At 44.1% G+C, this 23,425-nt stretch overlaps 1 long non-coding RNA gene across 2 annotated transcripts; it reads right to left on the reverse strand.

Moving 5' to 3' along the window:
• Positions 1-18: 18 nt before the first annotated feature.
• Positions 19-22,951, reverse strand: LOC122924354. Of its 2 annotated transcripts, XR_006387393.1 has the most exons (14): positions 22,763-22,951; positions 21,684-21,780; positions 20,354-20,450; positions 19,536-19,632; positions 18,719-18,815; positions 17,901-17,997; positions 11,929-12,025; positions 11,115-11,211; positions 10,299-10,395; positions 3,402-3,498; positions 2,599-2,695; positions 1,790-1,886; positions 973-1,069; positions 19-259 (listed from the first exon to the last, which is right to left on the reverse strand). It is a non-coding gene; the product is annotated as an uncharacterized LOC122924354 (long non-coding RNA). The 2 variants fall into 2 exon arrangements; XR_006387394.1 differs by lacking the exons at positions 2,599-2,695; positions 3,402-3,498; positions 10,299-10,395; positions 11,115-11,211 and having other exon boundaries at positions 23-259; positions 22,763-22,944.
• Positions 22,952-23,425: the final 474 nt, after the last annotated feature.

Genomic DNA, 23,425 nt, shown 5'->3' on the forward strand with positions numbered 1-23,425 from the left:
GGGGTTAAGTTCCTAAGGCCCAATCTAAAAAATGATGGGTCCTATAGGTGAAGATCATATCTTGTTAGAGATATCTTTAAGACCTAGGGGGGAGTCCATAAGATGGATGGGTCCTATAGGTGAAGAACATATGCAAATCTTATTATTGCTATGTTTAAGTACCTTGGGCCCAGTCCATGCAATGGATGGATCCTATAGGTGAACATCATATCAATAGAAGCTAATTCATCTTCAAGGACAAAGTAACATCGGGTGATTCCTATAAAACAGTGTGTTGAAAGGGTAAGTTGTTATTATTATCTAGAATATCAATGATAAAGTCCAGTAATGTATAGTTTTATGCTTTTTATTCATGTTATTTCTCTTTGTTCCTTTCCCTAAATTATTAGGAAAATGGTAAAAGCTTTTTTTCTACCTCTGATGGTGGAAAACGCACCTAAAATGGAGATGGTAAGGGCAGCTAAGGGGATTTGGAGGAGGCTGCATTTTTGTTTAAATAGGTGCTCTTTAACCAATTTGTTAATAATTTAAGCAAGGTTGCTTAAAAAGCATTGTTTTACATGAAATATAATACATAGCAGAGTCAAGGTTCGGAACTAGGGCTTTGGCAAAGCTGTGTTTTCTTAAATTTTGCATAAAGTTGATATAATACTGTGCTCTAGGGTTATATGTCGCTTTTATTATACCAGAGAGTGTGTACCTCCAGATGTTCTTTTACAAGAAAAGAAGAAGTGCTTGAGTACAAGGAGTGTGATCCATAAGAAGGATGGATCCAAAAGGCAACAACTAGATCAACATCTTGTTAGAGATATGCTTAAGTTCCTAAGGCCCAATCTAAAAAATGATGGGTCCTATAGGTGAAGATCATATCTTGTTAGAGATATCTTTAAGACCTAGGGGGGAGTCCATAAGATGGATGGGTCCTATAGGTGAAGAACATATGCAAATCTTATTATTGCTATGTTTAAGTACCTTGGGCCCAGTCCATGCAATGGATGGATCCTATAGGTGAACATCATATCAATAGAAGCTAATTCATCTTCAAGGACAAAGTAACATCGGGTGATTCCTATAAAACAGTGTGTTGAAAGGGTAAGTTGTTATTATTATCTAGAATATCAATGATAAAGTCCAGTAATGTATAGTTTGTAGAGTTTTATGCTTTTTATTCATGTTATTTCTCTTTGTTCCTTTCCCTAAATTATTAGCAAATGGTAAAAGCTTTTTTCTACCTCTGATGGTGGAAAACGCACCTAAAATGGAGATGGTAAGGGCAGCTAAGGGGATTTGGAGGAGGCTGCATTTTTGTTTAAATAGGTGCTCTTTAACCAATTTGTTAATAATTTAAGGAAGGTTGCTTAAAAAGCATTGTTTTACATGAAATATAATACATAGCAGAGTCAAGGTTCGGAACTAGGGCTTTGGCAAAGCTGTGTTTTCTTAAATTTTGCATAAAGTTGATATAATACTGTGCTCTAGGGTTATATGTCGCTTTTATTATACCAGAGAGTGTGTACCTCCAGATGTTCTTTTACAAGAAAAGAAGAAGTGCTTGAGTACAAGGAGTGTGATCCATAAGAAGGATGGATCCAAAAGGCAACGACTAGATCAACATCTTGTTAGAGATATGCTTAAGTTCCTAAGGCCCAATCTAAAAAATGATGGGTCCTATAGGTGAAGATCATATCTTGTTAGAGATATCTTTAAGACCTAGGGGGGAGTCCATAAGATGGATGGGTCCTATAGGTGAAGAACATATGCAAATCTTATTATTGCTATGTTTAAGTACCTTGGGCCCAGTCCATGCAATGGATGGATCCTATAGGTGAACATCATATCAATAGAAGCTAATTCATCTTCAAGGACAAAGTAACATCGGGTGATTCCTATAAAACAGTGTGTTGAAAAGGTAAGTTATTATTATCTAGAATATCAATGATAAAGTCCAGTAATGTATAGTTTGTAGAGTTTTATGCTATTTTATTCATGTTATTTCTCTTTGTTCCTTTCCCTAAATTATTAGCAAATGGTAAAAGCTTTTTTCTACCTCTGATGGTGGAAAACGCACCTATAATGGAGATGGTAAGGGCAGCTAAGGGGATTTGGAGGAGGCTGCATTTTTGTTTAAATAGGTGCTCTTTAACCAATTTGTTAATAATTTAAGGAAGGTTGCTTAAAAAGCATTGTTTTACATGAAATATAATACATAGCAGAGTCAAGGTTCGGAACTAGGGCTTTGGCAAAGCTGTGTTTCTCTAAAATTTGCATAAAGTTGATATAATACTGTGCTCTAGGGTTATATGTCGGTTTTATTATACCACAGAATGTGCCTCCAGATTTTCTTTCACAAGAAAAGAAGTGCTTGAGTACAAGGAGTCTGATCCATAAGAAGGATGGATCCAAAAGGCAACGACTAGATCATCATCTTGTTAGAGATATGCATAAGTTCCTAGGCCCAATCTAAAAAATGATGGGTCCTATAGGTGAAGAGCATATCTTGTTAGAGATATCTTTAAGACCTAGGGGGGAGTCCATAAGATGGATGGGTCCTATAGGTGAAGAGCATATGCAAATCTTAGTATTGCTATGTTTACGTACCTTGGGCCCAGTCCATGCAATGGATGGATCCTATAGGTGAAGACCATATCAATAGAAGCTAATTCATCTTCAAGGACAAAGTAACATCGGGTGATTCCTATTAAAAAGTGTGTTGAAAGGGTAAGTTATTATTATCTAGAATATCACTGATAAAGTCCAGTAATGTTTAGTTTGTAGAGTTTTATGCTATTTCTTCATGTAATTTCTCTTTGTTCCTTTCCCTAAATTATTAGCAAATTGGTAAAAGCTTTTTTCTACCTCTGATGGTGGAAAACGCACCTATAATGGAGATGGTAAGGGCAGCTAAGGGGTTTTGGAGGAGGCTGCATTTTTGTTTAAATAGGTGCCCTTTAACCAATTTGTTAATAATTTAAGGAAGGTTGCTTAAAAAGCATTGTTTTACTTGAAATAGAATACATAGCAGAGTCAAGGTTCAGAACTAGGGCTTTGGCAAAGCTATGTTCTCTCAAAATTTGCACAAAGTTGATAAAATACTGTGCTCTAGGGTTTTATGTTGGTTGTATTATATAAAAGAGTATGTGCCTCCAGATGTTCTTTTACCAGAAAAGAAGTGCTTGAGTACAAGAAGTCTGAAGGATGGATCCATAAGGCAACGACTAGATCATCATCTTGTTAGAGATATGCATAAGTTCCTAGGGCCCAATCTAAAAAATGATGGGTCCTATAGGTGAAGAGCATATCTTGTTAGAGATATCTTTAAGACCTAGGGGGGAGTCCATAAGATGGATGGGTCCTATAGGTGAAGAGCATATGCAAATCTTAGTATTGCTATGTTTACGTACCTTGGGCCCAGTCCATGCAATGGATGGATCCTATAGGTGAAGACCATATCAATAGAAGCTAATTCATCTTCAAGGACAAAGTAACATCGGGTGATTCCTATTAAAAAGTGTGTTGAAAGGGTAAGTTATTATTATCTAGAATATCACTGATAAAGTCCAGTAATGTTTAGTTTGTAGAGTTTTATGCTATTTCTTCATGTAATTTCTCTTTGTTCCTTTCCCTAAATTATTAGCAAATTGGTAAAAGCTTTTTTCTACCTCTGAAGGTGGAAAACGCACCTATAATGGAGATGGTAAGGGCAGCTAAGTGGTTTTGGAGGAGGCTGCATTTTTGTTTAAATAGGTGCCCTTTAACCAATTTGTTAATAATTTAAGGAAGGTTGCTTAAAAAAGGAGATTTTTTGTATAACTTACCAGTTAAATCTCTTTCTCGCTCTTCCTTGGGGGACACAGACCTTGGGTATAGCTCAGCTCCCTAGGAGGCGTGACACTAAGTAAAACTGTTAAGCCCCTCCTCCATCAGCTATACCCTCAGCCTGGAGATAGAGGCTACCAGTTGCGTGTCCAAGTAGTGAAAGGATAACAACCAATAACGGAAACAACCAGCCAGCAACCCAACGGGGCGCCAGACCATAACCCTGTAACCAAACACAGAAGGGTGGGTGCTGTGTCCCCCAAGGAAGAGCGAGAAAGAGATTTAACTGGTAAGTTATACAAAAATCTCCTTTTCTCGCCCATTTTCCTTGGGGGACACAGACCTTGGGACGTTCAAGAGCAGTCCAAGAAGGGAGGGACCACAAACCCAAGGCGGAACACCACCAGAGCATCAGGAAACCGCTGCCTGCAAAACCAGGCGGCCCAAAGCAGCATCCGCTGATGCATGCGTATGCACCCTATAGAACTTTGTGAAAGTGTGCAGAGAGGACCAAGTGGCTGCTTTGCACAACTGTTCAGCCGAGGCCCGATGCCTCTGCGCCCAGGAAGCTCCGACTGCTCTGGTGGAATGAGCAGTGACGCCGAAAGGCGGAGGTCTGCCCTTGGCTCGATAAGCCTCAGACACCGCCAGTTTAATGAAACGGGCAATAGCCACCTTGGAGACCGCCAACCCTTTGCGCGAACCCTCCGGAACCACAAACAGGGAGTCCGTGCGCCGAAAGGACCCGGTGACCTCCAAGTAAATCCTCAACGCCCTGACCACATCCAGACGGTGCAGTTCCCGTTCTCTGGGGTGGGAAGGAGAGGGACAGAGCGACGGAAGGACGATGTCCTCATTGATGTGAAAGGCGGAGACCACCTTTGGCAGGAAAGTCGGGACAGGCCGAAGCACAACCTTATCCTGGTGGAAGATCAGGAAAGGTTCGGAGCAAGAAAGAGCCGCTAACTCCGACACCCGTCGGAGAGACGTGACGGCCACAAGAAAGATGACCTTGCAGGACAGAAGGCGAAGGGAGACCTCCCGTAAAGGCTCGAAGGGGGCTGATTGGAGCGCCGAGAGCACCACATTCAGGTCCCAGGAAGGAACTGGAGGGCGGTACGGCGGAACAGAGTGAGCCACCCCTTGTAAAAAGGTCTTAATTGGCCCTAGAGGGGCCAGGGGACGCTGGAGAAGAATAGACAGCGCCGAAATCTGACCCTTCAGAGAACTGAGGCACAGCCCCAGGTCCAGACCCGACTGGAGGAAGGACAGGATTGTGGGAAGAGAAAACCGGAGAGGTGGGATGCTCCGGGACTCACAGAACCCCAGATAGGACCTCCAAACCCGATAGTAGATCCTAGAGGATACGGGCTTACGAGCCCGGATCATGGTGCGGACTACGTCCGCGGAGAAACCCCGTCGCGTTAAGACGGCGGTCTCAATAGCCACGCCGTCAAACGTAGCGAGCCTAAATGCTCGTGGAAGATCGGTCCCTGAGAGAGAAGGTCTTCCCTGGAGGGCAGTGGCCACGGTGCGTCTGCCAACAGCAACATTAGGTCGGCGTACCAAGACCGGCGGGGCCAATCCGGGGCGATTAGAATCGCGGGGACGCCCTCTGCCGCGATCCTCCGAAGAACCCGTGGCAGGAGGGGAAAAGGAGGAAAGACGTACAGAAGGGAGAATTCGCGCCACGGAAGGACGAGCGCGTCGGCGCCGTATGCCTTCGGGTCCCGTGCCCTGGCCAGGTATAGGGGGACCTTGTGGTTGAATTTGGAGGCCATGAGGTCCACGTCGGGGCGACCCCAGCGAAGACAAAGGGCTTCGAACACCTCTGGGTGCAGGGACCATTCTCCCGGGTCGATGGTGGACCGGCTGAGGAAATCCGCCGCCCAGTTGTCCACCCCCGGGATGTAAATCGCAGATAAGGCCGGCACGTGCGTCTCCGCCCAGAGGAGAATGAGGGTCACCTCTTGCATCGCTGCAGCGCTGCGAGTGCCTCCCTGATGGTTTATGTATGCCACAGCCGTGGCATTGTCCGATTGGATCCGAACAGGGTGGCCCCTCAGCAGATGGGTCCAGTGTCTGAGGGACAGAAGAATCGCCCTCAGTTCCAGAATATTGATTGGAAGTCTGGACTCCGATAGAGACCAAACGCCCTGGACGGACCGGGGAGGGAAAACCCCCCCCCCACCCCCGTAAGCTGGCATCTGTGGTAATCACCAGCCAGTTCAGTGGAAGGAAGGACTTCCCCCTTAGAGGGATATGCAACCACCAGCCGAGGGAAGCTCGAGCCAGGGGAGGCAGAAGAAAGGTCCTGTCCAGACTCCTCAGTGATTTGTCCCAGGCCGACAGAATTGCCCTCTGAAAGGTGCGGGATCGGAATTGTGCGAACGGCACCGCTTCGAAACAGGCAACCATCTTTCCCAACAACCGCATGCTGGATCTGAGGGAAGGGCGGTGATGACGGAGGAGACTGCGAACCGACCCGCGAAGGGCCAGACGCTTGTCCGACGGAAGGCGGACCTCCGCCAACTCTGTATCCAGGAGCATCCCCAGGAAGATCAGCCGTCTGGAGGGGGTAAGGGAAGATTTGGGGTGGTTGATAATCCAACCGAACCGCGTCAGGGTCTCCAGAGTGAGTTCCACACTGCGGGATGTCTGAGAGAAGGAGGGTGCCTTGACCAGGATGTCGTCCAAGTATGGGAGAAGAAAAACACTTCTTGAACGTAGAAGGGCCAAGACAGGGGCCAGGACCTTGGTGAACACTCGAGGAGCAGTCGCCAGACCAAAGGGAAGGGCGACGAATTGGAAGTGATCGTCCCCCACCGCAAAGCGCAGGAAGCGGTGATGACATGGAGCAACCGGAACGTGGAGGTATGCATCCTGAATGTCGATTGAGGCCATGAAATCCCCTCTTTCCAGGGAGGCCACTGCGGACCTGAGAGACTCCATCCGGAATCTCTGCAGTCGGAGAAAACGGTTCAGGCGTTTTAGGTCCAAGATCGGACGCACTGAGCCTTCCTTCTTGGGAACCACAAAGAGGTTCGAGTAGAACCCCCTGAACCTTTCCGTCGGAGGCACGGGGGCGACGACACCCTTGTCCATTAGAGAGTGAATGGCCGCGAAGAAGGCGGCCACTCGTACGGGATCTCGCGGAGGACGGGATCGGAAGAAACGGTCTGGCGGAATGGACGCAAATTCGATTTTGTATCCGCAAGATACAATCTCGAGCGCCCATGCGTCTGAGATGTGGGCCCGCCATACGTTCCTGAATAGGAGAAGGCGGCCCCCCACCCGGGTGGGTGGGGGCGCACCTTCAGGCAGAGGGCTGCTGGCCTGTGGGAGCCCGTGCAGGCTGGGACTTGCGCCAGGTAGGTTGCGTCCGAAAAAACGGCTTCTTGCGTCTATCCTGGGCTGGGCCAGAGGAAGAAGAACTGGCCGCGGGTCTAGACCCGGTGGGCTTGCGAAAGGACCGAAAACGGGACGAACCAGCGCGACCACGGGGGGCGCCCATTGGCCTGGACTGGGGGAGGTGAGTACTCTTCCCACCCGTGGCCTCTGATATAAGTTCGTCCAGACGGGTTCCGAACAGGCGGGAACCCGTGAATGGTAGGCCGGCCAAAGAGCGTTTGGAAGCGGCGTCCGCCGCCCAAACCTTCAGCCAGAGTTCCCTCCTGACAGAAACTGCCAGGGCAGAGGAACGGGCAATGAGGGCACCCGCATCAAGGGAGGCCTCACAGACGAATTTTCCGGCCTGAACAATTAGTTGGGCTAAGGAACGGAGGTCCTGAACAGGGACGTCCGACCCTAACTCCCGTTCCAGTTGCAAACCCCATTCAGAGACCGCTTTGCCAACCCAGGCGGAGGCAAAGACCGGTCTAAGGGCCGAACCAGAGGCAGTAAATATGGCCTTGGAGAGGGATTCCGTACGACGGTCCTCAACAGACTGGAGGGAAGATCCGTCCTGTACAGGAATAGTAGTGCTTTTGGACAGGCGAGCCACGGGAGGATCAACCTTAGGCGGGGATGTCCACGTGGTCACAGAATCCGCTGGAAAGGGATAACAAATGTCCAGCTTTTTGGGTGTAATAAAGCGGACGTTAGGCCGAGTCCAAGCCTTGGATACCACAGAAGAAAAATCAGCGTGTATGGGAAAAACCTTGGAGGCCTGTTTGGGGCGGAGAAAGGACACGCCGGCCTGTTCAGAGCTGGGGGGGGTCATCGTGTAGCTGAAAGGTATCACGGATGCTAGTGACAAGATGCCCCACCGCGGACGCCAATTTGGACGGAAGCTCTGAGTCCATGTCCACGTCCGAATCCGCCAGTTCTCCCTCAGAAAGCGTATCCCTTTGAGAGGATAGACTTGACTGAGCTCGCACGCATGGCGGAGAGAGCGAAGCATCTGGAGAAGATGTGCGCTCAACCCTTGAACGTTTCTGAGTATGCCGGGCCCTGGAAGATTCGCTGGGAGGCAGGGAACCAGTGGGGGCGGCAGAAACGGTAGTCCCAGCGGGTGCGACAGGGATTGTGGCAGCCTGCGGGAGAGGCGGTCTATCCACGAGACGGCCCACTACGTGTGTAAGGCTTTCCACCGCCTGAGACAGAGACCTAGCCCAGTCAGGGGGTTCAGAGGCACCGGGGGGCGCAGCGGGAAGCGGGCCCTGCACCGGGGCCTGACATGCAAGGCAATGCGGCTCAGATTGCCCACGCGGAAAAAGTTCCTTACAGGCGGTACAGGCATGGTACCAGGGTTTGGGGGCACCTGTGGGATCTGACATGCTGAAGTGTGGTTGTACTCTAATATAGAGACCACAAAGGGTTATAGCAGCTATGACCAGGAGGGTTAGGAGAGGGTTAACTGTCCTACCAGTGCCTCAGAAGAACGTCAGGAGATGGCCCAGATCAGCAGCAGCAGAGAAGCAGTGAACAGCAGTGAGCAGCAGAGAGCAGCAGAGAGCGCCCACAGAAGCCGAGCGATGTACACAGGAGGTTAGAGTCCCCCACCGTGTCCCAGCTTCCTGTCAGGAGTGAGGAAGCGCGGGAAACCTCAGCAGAAAGCGCGGGGAACAAGCTCCGCCCCCTCCAGCGCTTGAAATGTCTCCTGTGAAGGAGAACGTAGCTCCGCCCCCAAAATGACGCGCGCGTAAGCCCCGCCCCCTGCCGGGACCGCTAAGCCCCGCCCCCCGTTCTCGGCGGGAAGGGGGAGAGAGAGAAGAGAAAAATGGAGTCAGCCCCGAATGAGGGGGAGGGGGGGGGGGGAGAAAGATAGCAGCGTGGGGGGGGAAAAGCGTGGGGGTGCTGAGGATGCTGCTGTGCTGCATTGTCCTGCAGATGAGCGCTCAGAATGAGCGACCACGGGTGCCCCCCTTACCCAGAGGGGTAGATGCTGCAGATAGGGACGGGGTATGGGCTGGAATAGCCATCTCACCGTGCGACGTCTTCACCCTCAGTCCTTTCCAGCAGGGTCGCCCCTTCAGCCACTGGCACCGCAGTGGCAGGAAGCTGGAAGAGGGGCTTGGCGTGCGGGCGACCCCCTAGCTGGCGGGATGTAGGGGAGCCATTGCTGCCCAGATCCTCCTATTGCTTCTGTGGGGGAGGCAGCAGTGCAGATAAGTTGGCACTGGCGCAGCTCAACCCCGGGAGAGCAGAGAGGTCTAATGCGTCTCTGGTATCCCTAGGAAAAAATAAAATAACAAAATTAGAAGAAAAAGTAAAAACAACAAGGAGAAAACAGCCCTGCAGTAGCAGGGAGTGTCTTGCCTCCTTGGACACTAAGCTAAAACTGGTAGCCTCTATCTCCAGGCTGAGGGTATAGCTGATGGAGGAGGGGCTTAACAGTTTTACTTAGTGTCACGCCTCCTAGGGAGCTGAGCTATACCCAAGGTCTGTGTCCCCCAAGGAAAATGGGCGAGAAAAGCTTTTTTCTACCTCTGATGGTGGAAAACGCACCTAAAATGGAGATGGTAAGGGCAGCTAAGGGGATTTGGAGGAGGCTGCATTTTTGTTTAAATAGGTGCTCTTTAACCAATTTGTTAATAATTTAAGGAAGGTTACTTAAAAAGCATTGTTTTACATGAAATACAATACATAGCAGAGTCAAGGTTCGGAACTAGGGCTTTGGCAAAGCTGTGTTGTCTTAAAATTTGCATAAAGTTGATATAATACTGTGCTCTAGGGTTTTATGTTGGTTGTATTATATAACAGAGTATGTGCCTATAGATGTTCTTTTACAAGAAAAGTAGTGCTTGAGTACAAGGAGTCTGATCCATACGAAGGATGGATCCAAAAGGCAACGACTAGATCATCATCTTGTTAGAGATATGCATAAGTTCCTAGGGCCCAATCTAAAAAATGATGGGTCCTATAGGTGAAGAGCATATCTTGTTAGAGATATCTTTAAGACCTAGGGGGGAGTCCATAAGATGGATGGGTCCTATAGGTGAAGAGCATATGCAAATCTTAGTATTGCTATGTTTACGTACCTTGGGCCCAGTCCATGCAATGGATGGATCCTATAGGTGAAGACCATATCAATAGAAGCTAATTCATCTTCAAGGACAAAGTAACATCGGGTGATTCCTATTAAAAAGTGTGTTGAAAGGGTAAGTTATTATTATCTAGAATATCACTGATAAAGTCCAGTAATGTTTAGTTTGTAGAGTTTTATGCTTTTTATTCATGTTATTTCTCTTTGTTCCTTTCCCTAAATTATTAGCAAAATGGTAAAAGCTTTTTTTCTACCTCTGATGGTGGAAAACGCACCTAAAATGGAGATGGTAAGGGCAGCTAAGGGGATTTGGAGGAGGCTGCATTTTTGTTTAAATAGGTGCTCTTTAACTAATTTGTTAATAATTTAAGGAAGGTTACTTAAAAAGCATTGTTTTACATGAAATATAATACATAGCAGAGTCAAGGTTCGGAACTAGGGCTTTGGCAAAGCTGTGTTTTCTTAAAATTTGCATAAAGTTGATATAATACTGTGCTCTAGGGTTATATGTCGGTTTTATTATACCAGAGAGTGTGTACCTCCAGATGTTCTTTTACAAGAAAAGAAGAAGTGCTTGAGTACAAGGAGTGTGATACATAAGAAGGATGGATCCAAAAGGCAACGACTAGATCAACATCTTGTTAGAGATATGCTTAAGTTCCGAAGGCCAAATCTAATAAAAGATGGGTCCTATAGGTGAAGATCATATCTTGTTAGAGATATCTTTAAGACCTAGGGGGGAGTCCATAGATGGATGGGTCCTATAGGTGAAGAAGCATATGCAAATCTTAGTATTGCTATGTTTACGTACCTTGGGCCCAGTCCATGCAATGGATGGATCCTATAGGTGAAGACCATATCAATAGAAGCTAATTCATCTTCAAGGACAAAGTAACATCGGGTGATTCCTATTAAAACAGTGTGTTGAAAGGGTAAGTGTTATTATTATCTAGATATCACTGATAAAGTCCAGTAATGTTAGTTTGTAGAGTTTTATGCTATTTATTCATGTATTTCTCTTTGTTCCTTTCCCTAAATTATTAGCAAAATGGTAAAAGCTTTTTTCTACCTCTGATGGTGGAAAACGCACCTAAAATGGAGATGGTAAGGGCAGCTAAGGGGATTTGGAGGAGGCTGCATTTTTGTTTAAATAGGTGCTCTTTAACCAATTTGTCAATAATTTAAGGAAGGTTGCATAAAAAGCATCGTTTTACATGAAATATAATACATAGCAGAGTCAAGGTTCGGAACTAGGGCTTTGGCAAAGCTGTGTTTTCTTAAAATTTGCATAAAGTTGATATAATACTGTGCTCTAGGGTTATATGTCGGTTTATTATACCAAAGAGTGTGTACCTCCAGATGTTCTTTTACAAGAAAAGAAGAAGCGCTTGAGTACAAGGAGTGTGATCCATAAGAAGGATGGATCCAAAAGGCAACGACTAGATCAACATCTTGTTAGAGATATGCTTCAGTTCCTAAGGCCCAATCTAAAAAATGATGGGTCCTATAGGTGAAGATCATATCTTGTTAGAGATATCTTTAAGACCTAGGGGGGAGTCCATAAGATGGATGGGTCCTATAGGTGAAGAACATATGCTAATCTTAGTATTGCTATGTTTAAGTACCTTGGGCCCAGTCCATGCAATGGATGGATCCTATAGGTGAACATCATATCAATAGAAGCTAATTCATCTTCAAGGACAAAGTAACATCGGGTGATTCCTATAAAACAGTGTGTTGAAAGGGTAAGTTGTTATTATTATCTAGATTATCAATGATAAAGTCCAATAATGTATAGTTTGTAGAGTTTTATGCTTTTTATTCATGTTATTTCTCTTTGTTTCTTTCCCTAAATTATTAGCAAAATGGTAAAAGCTTTTTTCTACCTCTGATGGTGGAAAACGCACCTAAAATGGAGATGGTAAGGGCAGCTAAGGGGATTTGGAGGAGGCTGCATTTTTGTTTAACCACTTCAGCCCCGCTAGGTGAAACCCCCTTCATGACCAGAGCACTTTTTACACTTCGGCACTACACTACTTTCACCGTTTATCGCTCGGTCATGCAACTTACCACCCAAATGAATTTTACCTCCTTTTCTTCTCACTAATGGAGCTTTCATTTGGTGGTATTTCATTGCTGCTGGCATTTTTACTTTTTTTGTTATTAATCAAAATGTAACGATTTTTTTGCAAAAAAATGACATTTTTCACTTTCAGCTGTAAAATTTTGCAAAAAAAACGACATCCATATATAAATTTTTCACCAAATTTATTGTTCTACATGTCTTTGATAAAAAAAAAATGTTTGGGCAAAAAAAAAATGGTTTGGGTAAAAGTTATAGCATTTACAAACTATGGTACAAAAATGTGAATTTCCGCTTTTTGAAACAGCTCTGACTTTCTGAGCACCTGCCATGTTTCCTGAGGTTCTACAATGCCCAAACAGTATAACTACCCCACAAATGACCCCATTTCGGAAAGTAGACACCCTAAGGTATTCGCTGATGGGCATAGTGAGTTCATAGAACTTTTTATTTTTTGTCACAAGTTAGCGGAAAATGATGATTATTTTTATTTTTTTTTTTTCTTACAAAGTCTCATATTCCACTAACTTGCGACAAAAAATAAAAATTTTAGGAACTCACCATGCCCCTCACAGAATACCTTGGGGTGTCTTCTTTCCAAAATGGGGTCACTTGTGGGGTAGTTATACTGCCCTGGCAATTTAGGGGCCCAAATGTGTGAGAAGTACCTTGCAATCAAAATGTGTAAAAAATGACCGGTGAAATCCAAAAGGTGCACTTTGGAATATGCGCCCCTTTGCCCACCTTGGCAGCAAAAAAGTGTGACACATCTGGTATCGCCGTACTCAGGAGAAGTTGGGGAATGTGTTTTGGGGTGTCATTTTACATATACCCATGCTGGGTGAGAAAAATATCTTGGTCAAATGCCAACTTTGTATAAAAAAATGGGAAAAGTTGTCTTTTGCCAAGATATTTCTCTCATCCAGCATGGGTATATGTAAAATGACCCCCCAAAACACATTCCCCAACTTCTCCTGAGTACGGCGATACCAGATGTGTCACACTTTTTTGCAGCCAAGGTGGGCAAAGGGGCACACATTCCAAAGTGCACCTTTCAGATTTTGCAGGCCATTTTTTACACATTTTGATTGCAAGGTACTTCTCACACATTTGGGCCCCTAAATTGCCAGGGCAGTATAACTACGCCACAAGTGACCCCATTTTGGAAAGAAGACACCCCAAGGTATTCCGTGAGGGGCATGGCGAGTTCCTAGAATTTTTTATTTTTTGTCACAAGTTAGCGGAAAATGATGATTTTTTTTTTTTTTCTCTTTTTTCCTTACAAAGTCTCATATTCCACTAACTTGCGACAAAAAATAAAAAATTCTAGGAACTCGCCATGCCCCTCACGGAATACCTTGGGGTGTCTTCTTTCCAAAATGGGGTCACTTGTGGCGTAGTTATACTGCCCTGGCAATTTAGGGGCCCAAATGTGTGAGAAGTACCTTGCAATCAAAATGTGTAAAAAATGACCGGTGAAATCCGAAAGGTGCACTTTGGAATATGTGCCCCTTTGCCCACCTTGGCATCAAAAAAGTGTCACACATCTGGTATCGCCGTACTCAGGAGAAGTTGGGGAATGTGTTTTGGGCTGTCATTTTACATATACCCATGCTGGGTGAGAGAAATATCTTGGCAAAAGACAACTTTTCCCATTTTTTTATACAAAGTTGGCATTTGACCAAGATATTTTTCTCACCCAGCATGGGTATATGTAAAATGACACCCCAAAACACATTGCCCAACTTCTCCTGAGTACGGCGATACCAGATGTGTCACACTTTTTTGCTGCCAAGGTGGGCAAAGGGGCACATATTCCAAAGTGCACCTTTCGGATTTTGCAGGGCATTTTTTACACATTTTGATTGCAAAGTTCTTCTCACACATTTGGGCCCCTAAATTGCCAGGGCAGTATAACTACGCCACAAGTGACCCCATTTTGGAAAGAAGACACCCCAAGGTATTCCGTGAGGGGCATGGCGAGTTCCTAGAATTTTTTATTTTTTGTCGCAAGTTAGTGGAATATGAGACTTTGTAAGGAAAAAAGAAAAAAAAAGAAAAATCATCATTTTCCGCTAAATTGTGACAAAAAATAAAAAATTCTAGGAACTCGCCGTGCCCCCCACGGAATACCTTGGGGTGTCTTCTTTCCAAAATGGGGTCACTTGTGGCGTAGTTATACTGCCCTGGCAATTTAGGGGCCCAAATGTGTAAGAAGTACCTTGCAATCAAAATGTGTAAAAAATGGCCTGCGAAATCCGAAAGGTGCCCCTTTGCCCACCTTGGCTGCAAAAAAGTGTCACACATGTGGTATCGCCGTACTCAGGAGAAGTTGGGGAATGTGTTTTGGGGTGTCATTTTACATATACCCATGCTGGGTGAGAGAAATATCTTGGCAAAAGACAACTTTTCCCATTTTTTTATACAAAGTTGGCATTTGACCAAGATATTTTTCTCACCCAGCATGGGTATATGTAAAATGACACCCCAAAACACATTCCCCAACTTCTCCTGAGTACGGCGATACCACATGTGTGACACTTTTTTGCAGCCTAGATGCGCAAAGGGGCCCAAATTCCTTTTAGGAGGGCATTTTTAGACATTTGGATCCCAGACTTCTTCTCACACTTTCGGGCCCCTAAAAATCCAGGGCAGTATAAATACCCCACATGTGACCCCACTTTGGAAAGAAGACACCCCAAGGTATTCAATGAGGGGCCTGGCGAGTTCCTAGAATTTTTTTTTTTTTTGCATAAGTTAGCGGATATTGATTTTTTTTTGTTTTTTTTTCTCACAAGTCTCACTTTCCGCTAACTTAGGACAAAAATTTCAATCTTTCATGGACTCAATATGCCCCTCACGGAATACCTTGGGGTGTCTTCTTTCCGAAATGGGGTCACATGTGGGGTATTTATACTGCCCTGGCTTTTTAGGGGCCCTAAAGCGTGAGAAGAAGTCTGGAATATAAATGTCTAAAAATGTTTACGCATTTGGATTCCGTGAGGGGTATGGTGAGTTCATGTGAGATTTTATTTTTTGACACAAGTTAGTGGAATATGAGACTTTGTAAGAAAAAACAAAAACAAAAACAAACAAAAAATTTCCGCTAACTTGTGCCCAAAAAAATGGCTGAATGGAGCCTTACCAGGGGGGGAGTGATCAATGACAGGGGGGTGATCAATGACAGGGGGGTGATCAATGACAGGGGGGTGATCACCCATATAGACTCCCTGATCACCCCCCTGTCATTGATCACCCCCCCTGTAAGGCTCCATTCAGACATCCGCATGATTTTTTACGGATCCATGGATACATGGATCGGATCCACAGAACGCATGCGGACGTCTGAATGGAGCCTTACAGGGGGGTTATCAATGACAGGGGGTGATCAGGGTAATCAGGGTGATCACCCCCCTGTCACTGATCACCCCCCCTGTAAGGCTCCATTCAGACATCCGCATGATTTTTTACGGATCCATGGATACATGGATCGGATCCACAAAATGCATGCGGGACGTCTGAATGGAGCCTTACAGGGGGGTTATCAATGACAGGGGGTGATCAGGGTAATCACCCCCCTGTCACTGATCACCCCCCCTGTAAGGCTCCATTCAGACATCCGCATGATTTTTTACGGATCCATGGATACATGGATCGGATCCACAAAATGCATGCGGACGTCTGAATGGAGCCTTACAGGGGGGTTATCAATGACAGGGGGTGATCAGGGTAATCAGGGTGATCACCCCCCTGTCACTGACCACCCCCCCTGTAAGGCTCCATTCAGACATCCGCATGATTTTTTACGGATCCATGGATACATGGATCGGATCCACAAAATGCATGCGGACGTCTGAATGGAGCCTTACAGGGGGGTTATCAATGACAGGGGGTGATCAGGGTAATCAGGGTGATCACCCCCCTGTCACTGATCACCCCCCCTGTAAGGCTCCATTCAGACATCCGCATGATTTTTTACGGATCCATGGATACATGGATCGGATCCACAAAACGCATGCGGACGTCTGAATGGAGCCTTACAGGGGGGTTATCAATGACAGGGGGTGATCAGGGTAATCAGGGTGATCACCCCCCTGTCACTGATCACCCCCCCTGTAAGGCTCCATTCAGACATCCGCATGATTTTTTTACGGATCCATAAAACGCATGCGGACGTCTGAATGGAGCCTTACAGGGGGTTATCAATGACAGGGGGGTGATCAGGGAGTGTATATGGGTGATCACCCGCCTGTCATTGATCACCCCCTGTAAGGCTCCATTCAGACGTCCGCATGTGTTCTGCGGATCCGATCCATGTATCCATGGATCCGTAAAAATCATGCGGACATCTGAATGGTGCCTTACAGGGTGGTGATCAATGACGGGGGTGATCAATGACAGGGGGTGATCAGGGAGTGTATATGGGTGATCACCCGCCTGTCATTGATCACCCCCCTGTAAGGCTCCATTCAGACATCCGTATGCTTTTTGCGGATCCGATCCATGTATCCGTGGATCCGTAAAAATCATACGGACGTCTGAACGGAGCCTGACAGGGCGGTGATCAATGACAGGGCGGTGATCAATGACAGGGCGGTGATCAGGGAGTTTATATGGGGTGATCAGGGGTGATCAGGGGTTTATAAGGGGTTAATAAGTGACCGGGGGGGTGTAGTGTAGTGTAGTGTGGTGTTTGGTGGGACTGTACTGACCTACCTGAGTCCTCTGGTGGTCGATCCTAACAAAAGGGACCACCAGAGGACCAGGTAGGAGGTATATTAGACGCTGTTATGAAAACAGCGTCTAATATACCTGTTAGGGGTTAAAAAATTCGGATCTCCAGCCTGCCAGCGAGCGATCGCCGCTGGCAGGCTGGAGATCCACTCGCTTACCTTCCGTTCCTGTGAGCGCGCGCTCCTGTGTGCGCGCGTTCACAGGAAATCCCGGCCCTCGCGAGATGACGCGTATATGCGTCGTTGAGCGCAGGGCTGCCACCTCCGGAACGCACATGTGCGTTAGGCGGTCCGGAGGTGGTTAAATAGGTGCTCTTTAACCAATTTGTCAATAATTTAAGGAAGGTTGCATAAAAAGCATCGTTTTACATGAAATATAATACATAGCAGAGTCAAGGTTCGGAACTAGGGCTTTGGCAAAGCTGTGTTTTCTTAAAATTTGCATAAAGTTGATATAATACTGTGCTCTAGGGTTATATGTCGGTTTTATTATACCAGAGAGTGTGTACCTCCAGATGTTCTTTTACAAGAAAAGAAGAAGTGCTTGAGTACAAGGAGTGTGATCCATAAGAAGGATGGATCCAAAAGGCAACGACTAGATCAACATCTTGTTAGAGATATGCTTAAGTTCCTAAGGCCCAATCTAAAAAATGATGGGTCCTATAGGTGAAGATCATATCTTGTTAGAGATATCTTTAAGACCTAGGGGGGAGTCCATAAGATGGATGGGTCCTATAGGTGAAGAACATATGCAAATCTTATTATTGCTATGTTTAAGTACCTTGGGCCCAGTCCATGCAATGGATGGATCCTATAGGTGAACATCATATCAATAGAAGCTAATTCATCTTCAAGGACAAAGTAACATCGGGTGATTCCTATAAAACAGTGTGTTGAAAGGGTAAGTTGTTATTATTATCTAGAATATCAATGATAAAGTCCAGTAATGTATAGTTTGTAGAGTTTTATGCTTTTTATTCATGTTATTTCTCTTTGTTCCTTTCCCTAAATTATTAGCAAAATGGTAAAAGCTTTTTTCTACCTCTGATGGTGGAAAACGCACCTAAAATGGAGATGGTAAGGGCAGCTAAGGGGATTTGGAGGAGGCTGCATTTTTGTTTAAATAGGTGCTCTTTAACCAATTTGTTAATAATTTAAGGAAGGTTGCTTAAAAAGCATTGTTTTACATGAAATATAATACATAGCAGAGTCAAGGTTCGGAACTAGGGCTTTGGCAAAGCTGTGTTTTCTTAAAATTTGCATAAAGTTGATATAATACTGTGCTCTAGGGTTATATGTCGGTTTTATTATACCAGAGAGTGTGTACCTCCAGATGTTCTTTTACAAGAAAAGAAGAAGTGCTTGAGTACAAGGAGTGTGATCCATAAGAAGGATGGATCCAAAAGGCAACGACTAGATCAACATCTTGTTAGAGATATGCTTAAGTTCCTAAGGCCCAATCTAAAAAATGATGGGTCCTATAGGTGAAGATCATATCTTGTTAGAGATATCTTTAAGACCTAGGGGGGAGTCCATAAGATGGATGGGTCCTATAGGTGAAGAACATATGCAAATCTTATTATTGCTATGTTTAAGTACCTTGGGCCCAGTCCATGCAATGGATGGATCCTATAGGTGAACATCATATCAATAGAAGCTAATTCATCTTCAAGGACAAAGTAACATCGGGTGATTCCTATAAAACAGTGTGTTGAAAGGGTAAGTTGTTATTATTATCTAGAATATCAATGATAAAGTCCAGTAATGTATAGTTTGTAGAGTTTTATGCTTTTTATTCATGTTATTTCTCTTTGTTCCTTTCCCTAAATTATTAGCAAAATGGTAAAAGCTTTTTTCTACCTCTGATGGTGGAAAACGCACCTAAAATGGAGATGGTAAGGGCAGCTAAGGGGATTTGGAGGAGGCTGCATTTTTGTTTAAATAGGTGCTCTTTAACCAGTTTGTTAATAATTTAAGGAAGGTTGCTTTAAAGCATTGTTTTACATTAAATATATAACATAGCAGAGTCAAGGTTCGGAACTAGGGCTTTGGCAAAGCTGTGTTGACTTAAAATTTGCATAAAGTTGATATAATACTGTGCTCTAGGGTTATATGTCGGTTTTATTATACCAGAGAGTGTGTACCTCCAGATGTTCTTTTACAAGAAAAGAAGAAGTGCTTGAGTACAAGGAGTGTGATCCATAAGAAGGATGGATCCAAAAGGCAACGACTAGATCAACATCTTGTTAGAGATATGCTTAAGTTCCTAAGGCCCAATCTAAAAAATGATGGGTCCTATAGGTGAAGATCATATCTTGTTAGAGATATCTTTAAGACCTAGGGGGGAGTCCATAAGATGGATGGGTCCTATAGGTGAAGAACATATGCAAATCTTATTATTGCTATGTTTAAGTACCTTGGGCCCAGTCCATGCAATGGGTGGATCCTATAGGTGAACATCATATCAATAGAAGCTAATTCATCTTCAAGGACAAAGTAACATCGGGTGATTCCTATAAAACAGTGTGTTGAAAGGGTAAGTTGTTATTATTATCTAGAATATCAATGATAAAGTCCAGTAATGTATAGTTTGTAGAGTTTTATGCTTTTTATTCATGTTATTTCTCTTTGTTCCTTTCCCTAAATTATTAGCAAAATGGTAAAAGCTTTTTTCTACCTCTGATGGTGGAAAACGCACCTAAAATGGAGATGGTAAGGGCAGCTAAGGGGATTTGGAGGAGGCTGCATTTTTGTTTAAATAGGTGCTCTTTAACCAATTTGTTAATAATTTAAGGAAGGTTGCTTAAAAAGCATTGTTTTACATGAAATATAATACATAGCAGAGTCAAGGTTCGGAACTAGGGCTTTGGCAAAGCTGTGTTTTCTTAAAATTTGCATAAAGTTGATATAATACTGTGCTCTAGGGTTATATGTCGGTTTTATTATACCAGAGAGTGTGTACCTCCAGATGTTCTTTTACAAGAAAAGAAGAAGTGCTTGAGTACAAGGAGTGTGATCCATAAGAAGGATGGATCCAAAAGGCAACGACTAGATCAACATCTTGTTAGAGATATGCTTAAGTTCCTAAGGCCCAATCTAAAAAATGATGGGTCCTATAGGTGAAGATCATATCTTGTTAGAGATATCTTTAAGACCTAGGGGGGAGTCCATAAGATGGATGGGTCCTATAGGTGAAGAACATATGCAAATCTTATTATTGCTATGTTTAAGTACCTTGGGCCCAGTCCATGCAATGGGTGGATCCTATAGGTGAACATCATATCAATAGAAGCTAATTCATCTTCAAGGACAAAGTAACATCGGGTGATTCCTATAAAACAGTGTGTTGAAAGGGTAAGTTGTTATTATTATCTAGATTATCAATGATAAAGTCCAGTAATGTATAGTTTGTAGAGTTTTATGCTTTTTATTCATGTTATTTCTCTTTGTTCCTTTCCCTAAATTATTAGCAAAATGGTAAAAGCTTTTTTCTACCTCTGATGGTGGAAAACGCACCTTAGGCTACTTTCACACTAGCGTTCGATCGGATCCGTTCTGAACGGATCCCATCATAATAATGCAGACGGAGGCTCCGTTCAGAACGGATCCGTCTGCATTATTTTTAGCATATAACAGCTAAGTGTGAAAATAGCCTCGTACGGATCCGTCCAGACTTTCAATGTAAAGTCAATGGGGGACGGATCCGCCTGAAGATTGAGCCATATTGTGGCATCTTCAAACGGATCCGTCCCCATTGACTTACATTGTAAGTCTGGACGGATCCGCACGGATCCGCACGCCTCCGTACGGCCAGGCGTACACCCGAACGCTGCAAGCAGCGTTCAGCTGTCCGCCTGTCCGTGCGGAGGCGAGCGGAGCGGAGGCTAAACGCCGCCAGACTGATGCAGTCTGAGCGGATCCGCTCCATTCAGACTGCATCAGGGCTGGACGGCTGCGTTCGGGTCCGCTCGTGAGCCCCTTCAAACGGAGCTCACGAGCGGACCGACGAACGCTAGTGTGAAAGTAGCCTAAAATGGAGATGGTAAGGGCAGCTAAGGGGATTTGGAGGAGGCTGCATTTTTGTTTAAATAGGTGCTCTTTAACCAATTTGTTAATAATTTAAGGAAGGTTGCTTAAAAAGCATTGTTTTACATGAAATATAATACATAGCAGAGTCAAGGTTCGGAACTAGGGCTTTGGCAAAGCTGTGTTGACTTAAAATTTGCATAAAGTTGATATAATACTTTGCTCTAGGGTTATATGTCGGATTTATTATACCAGAGAGTATGTACCTCCAGATGTTCTTTTACAAGAAAAGAAGAAGTGCTTGAGTACAAGGAGTGTGATACATAAGAAGGATGGATCCAAAAGGCAACGACTAGATCAACATCTTGTTAAAGATATGCTTAAGTTCCTAAGGCCCAATCTAAAAAATGATGGGTCCTATAGGTGAAGATCATATCTTGTTAGAGATATCTTTAAGACCTAGGGGGGAGTCCATAAGATGGATGGGTCCTATAGGTGAAGAACATATGCAAATCTTATTATTGCTATGTTTAAGTACCTTGGGCCCAGTCCATGCAATGGGTGGATCCTATAGGTGAACATCATATCAATAGAAGCTAATTCATCTTCAAGGACAAAGTAACATCGGGTGATTCCTATAAAACAGTGTGTTGAAAGGGTAAGTTGTTATTATTATCTAGATTATCAATGATAAAGTCCAGTAATGTATAGTTTGTAGAGTTTTATGCTTTTTATTCATGTTATTTCTCTTTGTTCCTTTCCCTAAATTATTAGCAAAATGGTAAAAGCTTTTTTCTTACCTCTGATGGTGGAAAACGCACCTAAAATGGAGATGGTAAGGGCAGCTAAGGGGATTTGGAGGAGGCTGCATTTTTGTTTAAATAGGTGCTCTTTAACCAATTTGTCAATAATTTAAGGAAGGTTGCTTAAAAAGCATCGTTTTACATGAAATATAATACATAGCAGAGTCAAGGTTCGGAACTAGGGCTTTGGCAAAGCTGTGTTTTCTTAAAATTTGCATAAAGTTGATATAATACTGTGCTCTAGGGTTATATGTCGGTTTTATTATACCAAAGAGTGTGTACCTCCAGATGTTCTTTTACAAGAAAAGAAGAAGCGCTTGAGTACAAGGAGTGTGATCCATAAGAAGGATGGATCCAAAAGGCAACGACTAGATCAGTGGTGGCCAACCTATGGCACTGGTGCCAGAGGCGGCACTCAGAGCCCTGTCTGTGAGCACCCGCACCCTGGAAAAAGTCTAAGGCATACCAATATGGTAGGCAGGTTATTATAGCCAAATGATAATGTACATAGCAGATTCACTATATTGGACTGTAGTATTCAGGGTAAATTGCAGCGTTGGCACTTTGCTTAAGTGGATTTATGGTTGAAGATTGGCACTCTGTCTCTAAAAGGTTCACCATCACGGGACTAGATCAACATCTTGTTAGAGATATGCTTAATTTCCTAAGGCCCAATCTAAAAAATGATGGGTCCTATAGGTGAAGATCATATCTTGTTAGAGATATCTTTAAGACCTAGGGGGGAGTCCATAAGATGGATGGGTCCTATAGGTGAAGAACATATGCAAATCTTATTATTGCTATGTTTAAGTACCTTGGGCCCAGTCCATGCAATGGGTGGATCCTATAGGTGAACATCATATCAATAGAAGCTAATTCATCTTCAAGGACAAAGTAACATCGGGTGATTCCTATAAAACAGTGTGTTGAAAGGGTAAGTTGTTATTATTATCTAGATTATCAATGATAAAGTCCAGTAATGTATAGTTTTATGCTTTTTATTCATGTTATTTCTCTTTGTTCCTTTCCCTAAATTATTATCAAAATGGTAAAAACCTTTTTTCTACCTCTGATGCTGGAAAACGCACCTAAAATGGAGATGGTAAGGGCAGCTAAGGGGATTTGGAGGAGGCTGCATTTTTGTTTAAATAGGTGCTCTTTAACCAATTTGTTAATAATTTAAGGAAGGTTGCTTAAAAAGCATTGTTTTACATGAAATATAATACATAGCAGAGTCAAGGTTCGGAAATAGGCCTTTGGCAAAGCTGTGTTGACTTAAAATTTGCATAAAGTTGATATAATACTGTGCTCTAGGGTTATATGTTGGTTTTATTATACCAGAGAGTATGTACCTCCAGATGTTCTTTTACAAGAAAATAATTAGTGCTTGAGTACAAGGAGTGTGATCCATAAGAAGGATGGATCTTAAAGGCAACGACTAGACCATCATCCTGTTAGAGATATGCTTAAGTTCCTA

Source organism: Bufo gargarizans, chromosome 1, assembly GCF_014858855.1.
Source record: "Bufo gargarizans isolate SCDJY-AF-19 chromosome 1, ASM1485885v1, whole genome shotgun sequence".
NCBI lineage: Eukaryota > Metazoa > Chordata > Amphibia > Anura > Bufonidae > Bufo > Bufo gargarizans.